Raw genomic sequence first — 13,349 nt, 5'->3', positions numbered from 1 at the left:
CTAGGGGCAACTGAGCCAGTTTCACTTTCCACCATGTTTGATAAATCTCCCCCTTGGTGTATACACACTCACCGGCCACTTTATTAGGTACACCTGTCCAACTGCACGTTACCACTTAATTTCTAATCAGCCAATCACATGGCGGCAACTCAGTGCATTTAGGCATGTAGACATGGTCAAGACAATTTCCTGCAGTTCAAACTGAGCATCAGTATGGGGAAGAAAGGTGATTTGAGTGCCTTTGAATGTGGCATGGTTGTTGGTGCCAGAAGGGCTGGTCTGAGTATTTCAGAAACTGCTGATCTACTGGGATTTTCACGCACAACCATCTCTAGGGTTCACAGAGAATGGTCCGAAAATGAAAAAACATCCAGTGAGCGGCAGTTCTGTGGGCGGAAATGCCTTGTTGATGCCAGAGGTCAGAGGAGAATGGGCAGACTGGTACGAGCTGATAGAAAGGCAACAGTGACTCAAATAGCCAACCGTTACAACCAAGGTAGGCAGAAGAGCATCTCTGAACGCACAGTACATCCAACTTTGAGGCAGATGGGCTACAGCAGCAGAAGACCACCTGTTACTAGCATGGTGTACCTAATAAAGTGGCCGGTGAGTGTATATATGTTGTATAATGTATGTGAATATGCTATATATACACACCAGCCAGACCACTGTTTTTAGAGCAGAGTGGTGGCCAGAAACCTAGACAACAAGCTGTCAACAATGGGAGGGAAAGAGCAGCATATAAGGAGAAGGAAACAAGTTTGCTAAATGACTGTATCTACTCAAATATATAACTTAATGAGCCCTACAAGTACATTAGCTGAGAAGTCCTGGCCCTCTGTCATTTCCAATGACCTGAAGTGATAGTTGCAGCTGGATACTAGCTGAATCATAGAAGCAAATCAATAAAATAAGTTGCACGTCTATAATTCTCTGTAATTCAGGTCTGTTGCCACTAGATGGCGACATTGCCCAATGATCCTGGAGCTTTGGCCTCTACTTGAGGTGCCGAAGTCAGTCTGTAATTTTTTTTTTACTGACGGCTTCACTTTTACTTGCAGACTTGCAGCAAACTTTCTACAAATGAAAGCTAAAGTGTCACCTACAGCAATATGTAATTTTGGGTACTAATAGGTTGAAGATAAATCCAGCTATTTAATTTATATCTATTTCATTATCTTACTTATAGCAATCAATTATGCTATGAATAGAAGAAGGGATCAAACAGGGTCCCCAGTACAGTGCCCTCCACCTCTTTATGACCCAGATCCTAGTTCCACATCCCCTTATTTGGTTTAGGCTAGGCTAGGTTCACACCAGGTTTCTATTCGCTGTTGTTCTACTATCTCATTGGAACAAAAAAGTGCTGATAGACCTGATGCACGCTGAACACCAAAGAAGGTGCCTGGCAGCCCCCATCGACTGTTATGGGGTCTACATACTGCACCATATTATTCAGTGTACTTGACGGAACCTCTGGTGGATGGGTGAGCCCAGTCTATCAGTGCAGCTCTGCATTCGTTCTCACCCAACAGAGATAGGTTTAGGTTCAATCATAGCTCTCATAGCAACCGGGGACTGTCTCTATGGTATATAGGTCTCTATGGTATATAGGTCTCTATGGTATATAGGTCTCTATGGTAGATAGGCCTCTATGGTATATAGGCCTCTATGGTAGATAGGCCTCTATGGTATATAGGCCTCTATGGTATATAGGTCTCTATGGTATATAGGCCTCTATGGTATATAGGTCTCTATGGTATATAGGCCTCTATGGTATTGTTAAGGTTAAATTTATATGTTGACCTCTCTCTATGGAGAGAAGCCAAAAACCCAGGTAAAGGATGGTTTTTTAATTATATCTAGAGTTGGAATCCTGCAGTATTACCAGCTCGTTACTTATACGTCACTGACACAGATAAGACAATGTATCATGATTATAAGCCTGGAGAAAATGGCCCAAGTTTTATTATGGTCATCACATTTTATAGACAGATAAAATATAGGGTGGTAACAAATGCTAATAAGACATAGATGAGGCGGTGCTAGTGATTTAGATATTCAGTCATGCGCAATGGCATCTATATTAGTATTCATTATTATTATTCAAAAAGGTTAAAACAATACATTCTCTGCAATGATACTTTCACATTATTCCCACTGTAACAGACAGGCAGCTTTCCTCTGAGAACGGCCTTGAACGCTGATAAACATGTCTCTGAGGGAAATAGTTCTTGAGACAAAACATTCTTTCTAGTGTCATATCAGAAGTTTTCCAAGGTAAGAAATGGTCCAACTATAAGTTAACCCTATCAGGGACTCTCTAATGTGCTGGAGCTTCTGAGCAAGAGGCCTATATATATGTGTAGTCATATAGGTACGGTGCAGGTAGGTAAAATCGTATGGCTGGCCTTATCATTCCCCCATTTGACATCCGTGGAGCATGGATATGGTTCATCACTGGTGGTTGGGTCGTAGCCGGAGGTTTTAAGGACTCTACCCTCAGCCGCAGGTTGATCAAGGGACCACAGGTGAAAACATCCTCCAAGTACTAGTACAGCATCCAACCTCCAGAAATGTCCAGGCGGCACAGATTCAAGAGAACCGATAAGAGAAAGAAAGCATAGTAACGTTAGTCTCTTATATGAGGGTGAAGCTTCTTCCTGTTTGTCGAGGTTTTATACGAGAGAAAATACACATGAACACTTTTACTGAAAAACAGATCAGTATTATGCATAAGACCACTTGGAAGAGACCCTGAAGGACTCCCATTAGTTTATGGGCATCACCATAGGATAGACAAAAATAGTACCATACGTTTTATTGAAAGTTATAGATGGCGGAACAAACTTACAGCAGATGTGGTAGTAAGATCTGCAATAACCGAAAGAAAATACTAAACAATGGGTGAGTCTGTACAGTATACATCAATATACAGCTTAGTTACAACAAAACAAATAAAAGCTTATTATCAATACCCAAACTAATATATGTATATGACAAATACCTCTCCGGATTTTATCAAAATAACCAAACCTTATTGTCTCATCACTCCTGTCCCTAAGATTTGTCCCTAATCTTGACTACAGATGTAGCCCCCTTCTCTAGGTCCCTTTACCGTAGGACTGCTTTAAAGGTAAGACAATCCTCCGTCCCGAACCTAACTAGTCTCCTGTCACTCCTACGTCTCCCTGTGACACTGAGTGATCAGACAATAAGTTCTTCACTGTATATAACAGATGTGACTCTATCACAAAAACTCTACCACTTAGGCATCATGTGGATATTGGAAAATCACAACAACTAACTTTAAAAAATTTCTGAAAAAGAAAAGTTAAGATGTGAACAAATCTTATCTCATGGCAAAAGCAAAAAATAAAAATTCATTGATACATAAACCAAAAACAGCATAACAGGTAAATGCAATAACATCTCCACAATGTGACCTACTATGTAACCACTAGATTCACTTATAATAACCAGATAGTGAATTCACAATCTTTAGTACCGGATTCTCAAAATTTCCACTTCTTTTTAGTCTTTTTACGTAATTTTGTACCTAGAAAACATCTTTATGATTAGATCACACAGGACTAATGACTGGTCGCATGGTCACATCTGTTCCTGTAAGTAATCATATAATATAATACATAGACCAATAATATGGAGTAACTGGGCGCTTATTACCTACATAATATTTGGATCCTACTGAATTGTCTCTTGTCTGACTGAGATCATCATATATTACACATAAAATAACCACCATAGAAATAACAGCAAAGTGTAAACGATACATCACCTAAGGTTTCAAAGCCTTTTTATGAGAATAATATATCATATGATCCTTTTTGTAATAGTAGCATTGGTATGGATCCTTTATCCTTAAACCCATCTTTTGACTGACAGGCCTCTTTACAGACACTTGGACTCTTGGCCTCAGTTATATATAGGCCACTCGTATAACCTCAGACATTGGCTTTGTTGTCTCCCATAGTTTTGGCTTGACCTGTAAAGAAGACACCAGTACAGACAAGGACATACCTATATAGGCCACCTGTGGCAGCTGGATGACGTCCACTTACATTCCCTGTGACAGGCAGGAAGATGACAGACTATGCAGACAGGCACTTTACGGTGTTACTTACAGTAGGTTATGACAGGTGTAGATAATACAGCCGTACACAACCCTCTCTTCTATATTTGTTGTCCCCTGGGCCGCCCAATGTGAGGATACTACATCACATTACACATGGCTTCCTTCTGCTGGTTTTGTCAGATAACTTACAGTGGGATACAAGGCTGTCGGCAAATAGTTATTGGATGCCATCTTTACCCTGTACCTTCTCTCCATCCGCTGGTCTCTCAGCTTGTTGCTGATTGTCTCTGGAAAAGACTTAAAAACAAACAGATCCACATCTCCCCTCCACCTGTACACTATGTACGGTTACCTCAGGAAGAGACTGGAAACATCTCCCCATTCCCTTGTACGCTTTGTACGCTGTTACCTTGGGAAGAGCACAGAAACCACCGCATCACCAGCTTTATCCATCATCCATCACCCTTTTTGGCATCAGGGTTTGTCAGCGTGAACGTTGTGTCAGCCGCTCTATGGCAGCTTTTCTTCTTCTTTGAACAGTTTTTTTTTTTCTACAAGTGTTTTTGGTAAGCCCAGGGACCAAACAAATCTCTAATTTGCCAATTAACCCATAATGGTGGGCTTCATATAGACATCTGCACAGTTACCTTCAACCATCCTACATGTCTCAGTGATTGTCCTCACCTCCAGCTTATAGCAGGAGCGGTTTCTGCAGTGGAACGTCACACTGCATGGCGGTCACCATATATCCTTGCGTCTTGTGTCATCCATCTTTGAAAAGTCTGGGATAATCTACAATGAAAACTTTTAAACTTTCATTAATATTTGGGCTTTCAATTACATTTTCATCTTTCACAATTTAAAATATCAAACACAATAAGTAACAAAAACATCCTTATTCAAAAATAAAAAATTTGTACGGTGTTTAAAAAAATTTAAAACATCAAAATTGGCTACTCCATCAAAATGGGCTGCTCCCATTTCCATTCACCTCTATCCCCTCCCCCATTTGAATCTACATCAATAGGCAACAGAGATGCTGGATTCAATGCACTTAGCACAAGATATATATATATTGGGGGGGCATAAGGAGTGCAGACTGGAGCCATGGACATGGGTTTGGTTTTTACTAGGGATAAAAGTACATATATATTCATGAGCTAAGTCTGCTATAATCATCACAAAACTGTTACTCCTAAAAATAAAAACATTAAAAAAATTAAATGAATTCGCTGAAATGAATATTCCTTCCATACGCTGCTCTTATCAGTAAACAGAACGCTCTGTACCTCACTTCTAACCTTGAGCAGTGAGCAGTAAAATCATAGATACAAGAGTTAAAATTTCTTGGAAGTTTTTTTTTTTTTTTTTTTTTTTTTCTAACATCCTTGAAGTTACAGAAGATATCAGCGCTGTGCTCTTATGCACCAGACTGTAACCTTGGACAGTGGCACACATACTTATAACTTAGTAGGAAAAAAAACCAATTTGCGTAGAACTTATTAGGATAGATGTGTACACATATATACACATATATATATATAAAGACTTGTTAAATAAAGTTACATAGAAATATATATTACAGTAGTAAGTTACTACTCCTTAGAAGTATATATATTTTACTATAGTAAACTACTTCTTCTTTGAAATATCATACGTTGGGGACACACACTTAAAGAAAATCTGCTTACAATATATATTGGGATACATATATATACCTACAACATACTTTTTAAATACAAATGTGTAAGTTACAGTAATAAGTTACTACAGGCTCCTTATACCATTGGGTTCTTAATAAGTGCACAAAATTCTGCGTTTGATCTTTACCAATTATCACTTTTCTCTTGACATTCCAAATAAACGTACTTTTTCTCTCTGACTCCTCCTACTGACACTTCCGTATAACAATCTTATACACTAATAGGTCTAATAGACCCAGCTCCTTCAAACAGTCTCATTGCTTTTCCCTCCAACAAACCTTTGTCTAACTTTCTTCACCATCAGGTAATAATATTCATTAATAAATGTGCAAAACAGTTGTTAGACTCTATCGGAAAGTCCTGTGCCCGCCCCCTCAGTGACACTAAGCAGTATGGGCGGAGGACAGAAATGCCAGGAGTTAAAATGGCCACCGGACTAGATAACCGGATATAGGGGTGTTGGCTTAGGGCATGGTTTTGAGACGTCACAATTATAATACAGACGTGGATGATATGTGGGAGTGGTTGGCTTTCAGTCGCCATCTTTGAGGGCTGATTACAGAAAAGTGGCGTAGCTAAATAAGCAAATGTTCCACGGTCGGGACAACAGAAAATGATCAACATTTTGTAACACGTAACATACTTCTAAAGGGGAACACCAGCTTAGTAAGACTGGCTGAAATACAGTATAATGTAGGAGCGTACATTACATTACACTAACAGCTCTGATTCTTTTTTTTTTTTTTTTTCTAATGCTGCTTGCATGTGATCTACAGCCCTCAGAGCTGGTTGATGGCCTTGTACAAAACATAACAAATAACACACAAAAAAAACTTTGTATGCTGCTTCACTACGCAGCATTAATTAACCTCTTCAGCTCTCTCAGTACTGTATCTAGCAATGAGCTGGACTGTTCTCCTTGTCTGAGTACGTGGCTTTGTACTCAGACACTTATATGGCACTATACACTATTTGAGGTTAGGCTTCCCACCTCCACAAAGGCATTGGTCTTACTATCAGGTAAGGGGCACTTTAAATCAAAGTAACTACTTCAACAGCTGACCAAGGGTAAGATTCCTGCAGAACAAAGGGTCTATAAGCCACCATTGGACGTAGGTTGGCTTTTCGCAGGATCTGGGGTTTGTATACAGATATAAACTGGGTACAATGATGTAACATAATGATGTGGCTTGGGTCTGCCACACACACTACAATATTCTGTCTTATCTAGATATTGTTGGTCACCGGCACATGACATGTCCACCCAGCTGGACTTGTGCTTCCCACCCATTATCCTGAATGTTTTCCTTCTGTCTGACCCTCTGGCTCTCATCTCTCTATCTACTTCCCACCCTCCCCTCTTAGAACTCTAATCCTTGATTCCCCCTTAGGGATAGTACTTCGATTAACCCCTAAGATTCCTGGAAATTCCAAGGACCCATTTGCCCTGCATGTTACATGTAGGTCTGGTTACCTACCCACAAGGCAAAAATAAGTGTGCACAGGAGTGTGGGGGGTTTCCCAGGTGTTGGTCAGAGAGCCAGAGGTTGGTGGGGCTAAGGCATGTATCTGCCTTCATATCAAGCCTCCTAAAGATCTGTTCTAGATCTTGCACTGCATCTTTACATGCCCATCGCTATCTTCCTTAGCTTCACATCAGCTTCACATAAACTTCTTGTGGAGACTGGTGATCCCTTTTTTTTTTTTTAGAATAACTGTCTCATCCTTGCTCAGCTAATCCCTAGGTAGCGTATTGGGGAACGAAACCTAAACCTTAGGTTTTAACAAGCACAGCCGCTATAGGCCCAGCCGTCACAGTGACACACTATGGCGACGCACTACAGCAACCTTGCTATAGGCCCAGCCGTCACAGTGACACACTATGGCGACGCACTACAGCAACCTACTGTCCCTCGTTGCTAATTCCTCCTAGGGGGCAAGGGGGTAAGTCACAGATCTTCTGACCTGCTCTCTACCACAGTACAAGCACAAGTAATGGGATCAATACAAGTATTGTTCCCGCTGCTCGAGACAGATATCACTTATCAGGAACCCGTTCACTCCAAAAGTTATATGCCTACTGTCTGTGACCTCGCAGGTGTTCTCGATGCCATGCTGTATTACAAGGGTTAAGCATTAATCACAGCCTCCCCGTAAGGACGCAGAAGTGAATAAGTTCGGCAATCCCTTTCCTTAATTCAGCATAAATACAGCAACAGCTTATCTCAATCACACAACAGTTTGCGACGGCAATGCAGCACTTTAACCTTGTCCTATCCTGGGTTACAGAGTTCTTTGTCTAACAATTAGACTCAGCTTTACAAACATATAGAGAACACAGGTGACGGGAATCTCATTAGATCCGTTCCCCTGAGGCACAGATAGTACGTAAGAAAGGAAAGTCTTTCTTACCTGGCCAGTTATATCTGCGCGTCCGATGACGGATAAATCACCACATCCCGTCTGTCTGCGTTCTAGTTTGCAAGAGGCTGAGTCCCAGTTCGGACGCCAAATGTTAAGGTTAAATTTATATGTTGACCTCTCTCTATGGAGAGAAGCCAAAAACCCAGGTAAAGGATGGTTTTTTAATTATATCTAGAGTTGGAATCCTGCAGTATTACCAGCTCGTTACTTATACGTCACTGACACAGATAAGACAATGTATCATGATTATAAGCCTGGAGAAAATGGCCCAAGTTTTATTATGGTCATCACATTTTATAGACAGATAAAATATAGGGTGGTAACAAATGCTAATAAGACATAGATGAGGCGGTGCTAGTGATTTAGATATTCAGTCATGCGCAATGGCATCTATATTAGTATTCATTATTATTATTCAAAAAGGTTAAAACAATACATTCTCTGCAATGATACTTTCACATTATTCCCACTGTAACAGACAGGCAGCTTTCCTCTGAGAACGGCCTTGAACGCTGATAAACATGTCTCTGAGGGAAATAGTTCTTGAGACAAAACATTCTTTCTAGTGTCATATCAGAAGTTTTCCAAGGTAAGAAATGGTCCAACTATAAGTTAACCCTATCAGGGACTCTCTAATGTGCTGGAGCTTCTGAGCAAGAGGCCTATATATATGTGTAGTCATATAGGTACGGTGCAGGTAGGTAAAATCGTATGGCTGGCCTTATCAGTATATAGGCCTCTATGGTATATGGGCCTCTATGGTGTATATAGGCCTCTATTGTAGATAGGCCTCTATGGTATATAGGTCTCTATGGTATATAGGCCTCTATGGTATATAGGCCTCTAAAGTATATAGGCCTCCATGGTATATAGGTCTCTATGGTATATAGGCCTCTATGGTATATAGGTCTCTATGGTATATAGGCCTCTATGGTATATAGGTCTCTATGGTATATAGGCCTCTATGGTATATAGGCCTCTATGGTATATGGGCCTCTATGGTGTATATAGGCCTCTATTGTAGATAGGCCTCTATGGTATATAGGTCTCTATGGTATATAGGCCTCTATGGTATATAGGCCTCTAAAGTATATAGGCCTCCATGGTATATAGGTCTCTATGGTATATAGGCCTCTATGGTATATGGGCCTCTATGGTGTATATAGGCCTTTATGGTAGATAGGCCTCTATGGTAGATAGGCCTCTATGGTATATAGGTCTCTATGGTATATAGGCCTCCATGGTACATAGGCCTCCATGGTACATAGGCCTCCATGGTATATAGGTCTCTATGGTATATAGGCCTCTATGGTATATACTGTAGGTCTCTATGGTATATAGGTCGCTATGGTATATAGATCTCTATGGTATATAGGTCTCTATGGTATATGGGCCTCTATGGTATATAGGTCTCTATGGTATATAGGCCTCTATGGTATATAAGTCTCTATGGTATATAGGTCTTTATGGTATATAGGTCTCATAGCAACCGGGGACTGCCTCTATGGTATATATGCTTCTATGGTATATAAGTCTCTATGGTACATAGGCCTCTATGGTACATAGGTCTCTGTGGTATATAGGCCTCTATGGTATATAGTCTCTATTAGGTCTCTATGGTATTTAGGCCTCTATGGTATATAGGTCTCTATGGTACATAGGTCTCTATGGTACATAGGTCTCTATGGTACATAGGTCTCTATGGTACATAGGCCTCTATGGTATATAGGTCTTTATGGTATATAGGTCTCTATGGTATATAGGTCTCTATGGTATATAGGCCTCTATGGTATATAGTCTCTATTAGGTCTCTATGGTATATAGGCCTTTATGGTATATACTGTAGGTCTTCTCCATTTATACATTCAAAAGTGCATTGCGGGAAAGAGCTGTCTGCCATATTCGGCCAATAATACGGCCACCCTGAGACAAAAATACTCTGTGCTCCAGCACTTCCCTGCGCGGCAGCCAGGGAACAAAACAAACTGATCCGTCTGGGATGATTCACTGCAGCTGGCAGATCAGGGCTGCCCAGGAAAGGAGGAGGAATCCGGCCTCCATGATAAGGGAGGCTGACGGCTATACTGAGCTCTACACCATGCTGGAGATAAGGGAGGCTGCCGGCTATACACCATGCTGGAGATAAGGGGGGCTGCCGGCTATACTGGGCTCTACACCATGCTGGAGATAAGGGGGGCTGCCGGCTATACTGGGCTCTACACCATGCTGGAGATAAGGGAGGCTGACGGCTATACTGAGCTCTACACCATGCTGGAGATAAGGGAGGCTGCCGGCTATACACCATGCTGGAGATAAGGGGGGCTGCCGGCTATACTGGGCTCTACACCATGCTGGAGATAAGGGGGGCTGCCGGCTATACTGGGCTCTACACCATGCTGGAGATAAGGGAGGCTGCCGGCTATACTGGGCTCTACACCATGCTGGAGATAAGGGGGGCTGCCGGCTATACTGGGCTCTACACCATGCTGGAGATAGGGGGGATGCCAGCTATACTGGGCTGCTATACACCGTGCTGGAGATAAGGGGGGCTGCCAGCTATACTGGGCTATACACCGTGCTGGAGATAAGGGAGGCTGCCGGCTATACTGGGCTCTACACCATGCTGGAGATAAGGGGGGCTGCCGGTTATACTGTGCTATACACCATGCTGGAGATGGGGGGGGGGGCTGACAGCTATGCTGGGCTATACACCATGCTGGAGATAAGGGCGGCTGCCGGCTATACTGGGCTATACACCATGCTGGAGATAAGGGAGGCTGCCGGCTATACTGGGCTATACACCATGCTGGAGATAAGGGAGGCTGCCGGCTATACTGGGCTATACACCATGCTGGAGATAAGGGAGGCTGCCGGCTATACTGGGCGGATATACTGGGCTATACACCATGCTGGATATGGGGGGGGCCTGACAGCTATACTGTGCTATACACCATGCTGGAGATAAGGGCGGCTGCCGGCTATACTGTGCTATACACCATGCTGGAGATAAGGGCGGCTGCCGGCTATACTGGGCTATACACCATGCTGGAGATAAGGGAGGCTGCCGGCTATACTGGGCTATACACCATGCTGGAGATAAGGGAGGCTGCCTGCTATACTGGGCGGATATACTGGGCTATACACCATGCTGGAGATAAGGGGGGCTGCCGGCTATACTGGGCGGATATACTGGGCTATACACCATGCTGGAGATAGGGAGAAGGGGAGATCCTGCTGCAGACTCTGTACATTGCGCCCCTGCCTATTATAATGGGAACACCACCCAAAAACACCCAAAATTGCATTGAAAAGTGGTCATGAATGGGAGCGACCTCCTCACGTGTATGAGGTATGGGGGGAGCAGGACGACTTACACAGGGGGCAGCGATGAGCGAATCTGCAGAACATTCACCCCAGAGCTCCGCACCTGACTTCTGGTGAATGCGGCCTATGGTCTATGACTGTAGCCAGGTTTTCCAGGAGTCCAGAGGGCGGCAGCAGCCAATTTCTACAGCCGCCGGAAATCAGACGCTGATAGGTCGGATAACATTGCCGAATCCGAACATTGTGACAGATAACCCTACAAGGGAACCTACTCTATTGTAGATGACCCCCTGTATAAGGTCTCATAGCCCCCAGGTGACCCCCTGTATAAGGTCTCATGGTCCCCAGGTGACCCCCTGTATAAGGTCTCATAGCCCCCAGGTGACCCCCTGTATAAGGTCTCATAGCCCCCAGGTGACCCCCTGTATAAGGTCTCATAGCCCCCAGGTGACCCCCTGTATAAGGTCTCATAGCCCCCAGGTGACCCCCTGTATAAGGTCTCATAGCCCCCAGGTGACCCCCTGTATAAGGTCTCATAGCCCCCCTGTATAAGGTCTCATAGCCCCCAGGTGACCCCCTGTATAAGGTCTCATAGCCCCCAGGTGACCCCCTGTATAAGGTCTCATGGTCCCAAGGTGACCCCCTGTATAAGGTCTCATAGCCCCCAGGTGATCCCCTGTATAAGGTCTCATAGCCCCCAGGTGACCCCCTGTATAAGGTCTCATAGCCCCCAGGTGACCCCCTGTATAAGGTCTCATAGCCCCCAGGTGACCCCCTGTATAAGGTCTCATAGCCCCCAGGTGACCCCCTGTATAAGGTCTCATAGCCCCCAGGTGATCCCCTGTATAAGGTCTCATAGCCCCCCTGTATAAGGTCTCATAGCCCCCAGGTGACCCCCTGTATAAGGTCTCATAGCCCCCAGGTGACCCCCTGTATAACGTCTATAGGCGTATGATTATATACAGGGGTGCCACATCCTCCTCTTATCCCCCCTCAGTCTAAGTGATCCCAGTCCATTACACATACAACCATAGCCCATCACCAGCCAAACTACAACTCCCAATATGCAGAAGAGACACAGATCATCAGTTCAGAGTAACGGAGTCCCTATACACCACTGTTCCCCACTATGCAAAACTACAACTCCCAGCATGCCCCGCCAGCCCAAGACCTGGGATTGACTTATTGGGGGCATTTGCAGGAGATCAGATGACGCAGGATCTTATGATTCTTCATTCGTATTTTACATTGAAATTATTTGCAGTTGCAAGACTACAACTCCCATCATGCCTGGGCAGCTGTGGCGCTGCCAGTGACACATCAGGGCATGGTGCATAGGATCTGGGGAAGCTTAGTGCAGGGGTAGGGAACCTTGGCCCTCCAGCTGGTGCAAAACTACAATTCCCAGCATGCCTGGACAGCTGGGAGTTTTAGTTTTATACCAGCTGGAGAGACAAGCCATGCTGGGAGTTGTAGTTTTGCACAGAGCCAGTGCACGCTGGGAGTTGTAGTTTTGCACCAGCTGGAGAGCCAAAGCATGCTGGGAGTTGTAGTTTTGCACAGAGCCAAAGCATGCTGGGAGTTGTAGTTTTGCACCAGCTGGAGAGCCAAAGCATGCTGGGAGTTGTAGTTTTGCACAGAGCCAAGGCATGCTGGGAGTTGTAGTTTAGCACCCGCTGGACAGCCAAGGCATGCTGGGAGTTGTAGTTTTGCACAGAGCCAAGGCATGCTGGTAGTTGTAGTTTCACACCCGCTGGACAGCCAAGGCTCCCTGCCCTAGCTACAACTCTAGTCATAGATCC

At 43.8% G+C, this 13,349-nt stretch overlaps 1 long non-coding RNA gene across 1 annotated transcript in view; it reads right to left on the bottom strand.

The window, feature by feature from the left end:
• Window positions 1–13,349, bottom strand: part of LOC138794488 (uncharacterized) — a 46,244-nt gene that overhangs the window by 10,751 nt on the left and 22,144 nt on the right. The gene's annotated exons all lie outside the window — the stretch shown is intronic.

Source organism: Dendropsophus ebraccatus, chromosome 6, assembly GCF_027789765.1.
Source record: "Dendropsophus ebraccatus isolate aDenEbr1 chromosome 6, aDenEbr1.pat, whole genome shotgun sequence".
NCBI classification, from domain to species: Eukaryota; Metazoa; Chordata; class Amphibia; order Anura; family Hylidae; genus Dendropsophus; species Dendropsophus ebraccatus.
The sequence above is the reverse complement of the archived record's forward strand: the minus strand, read 5'-3'. Positions and strand labels throughout refer to the sequence as shown.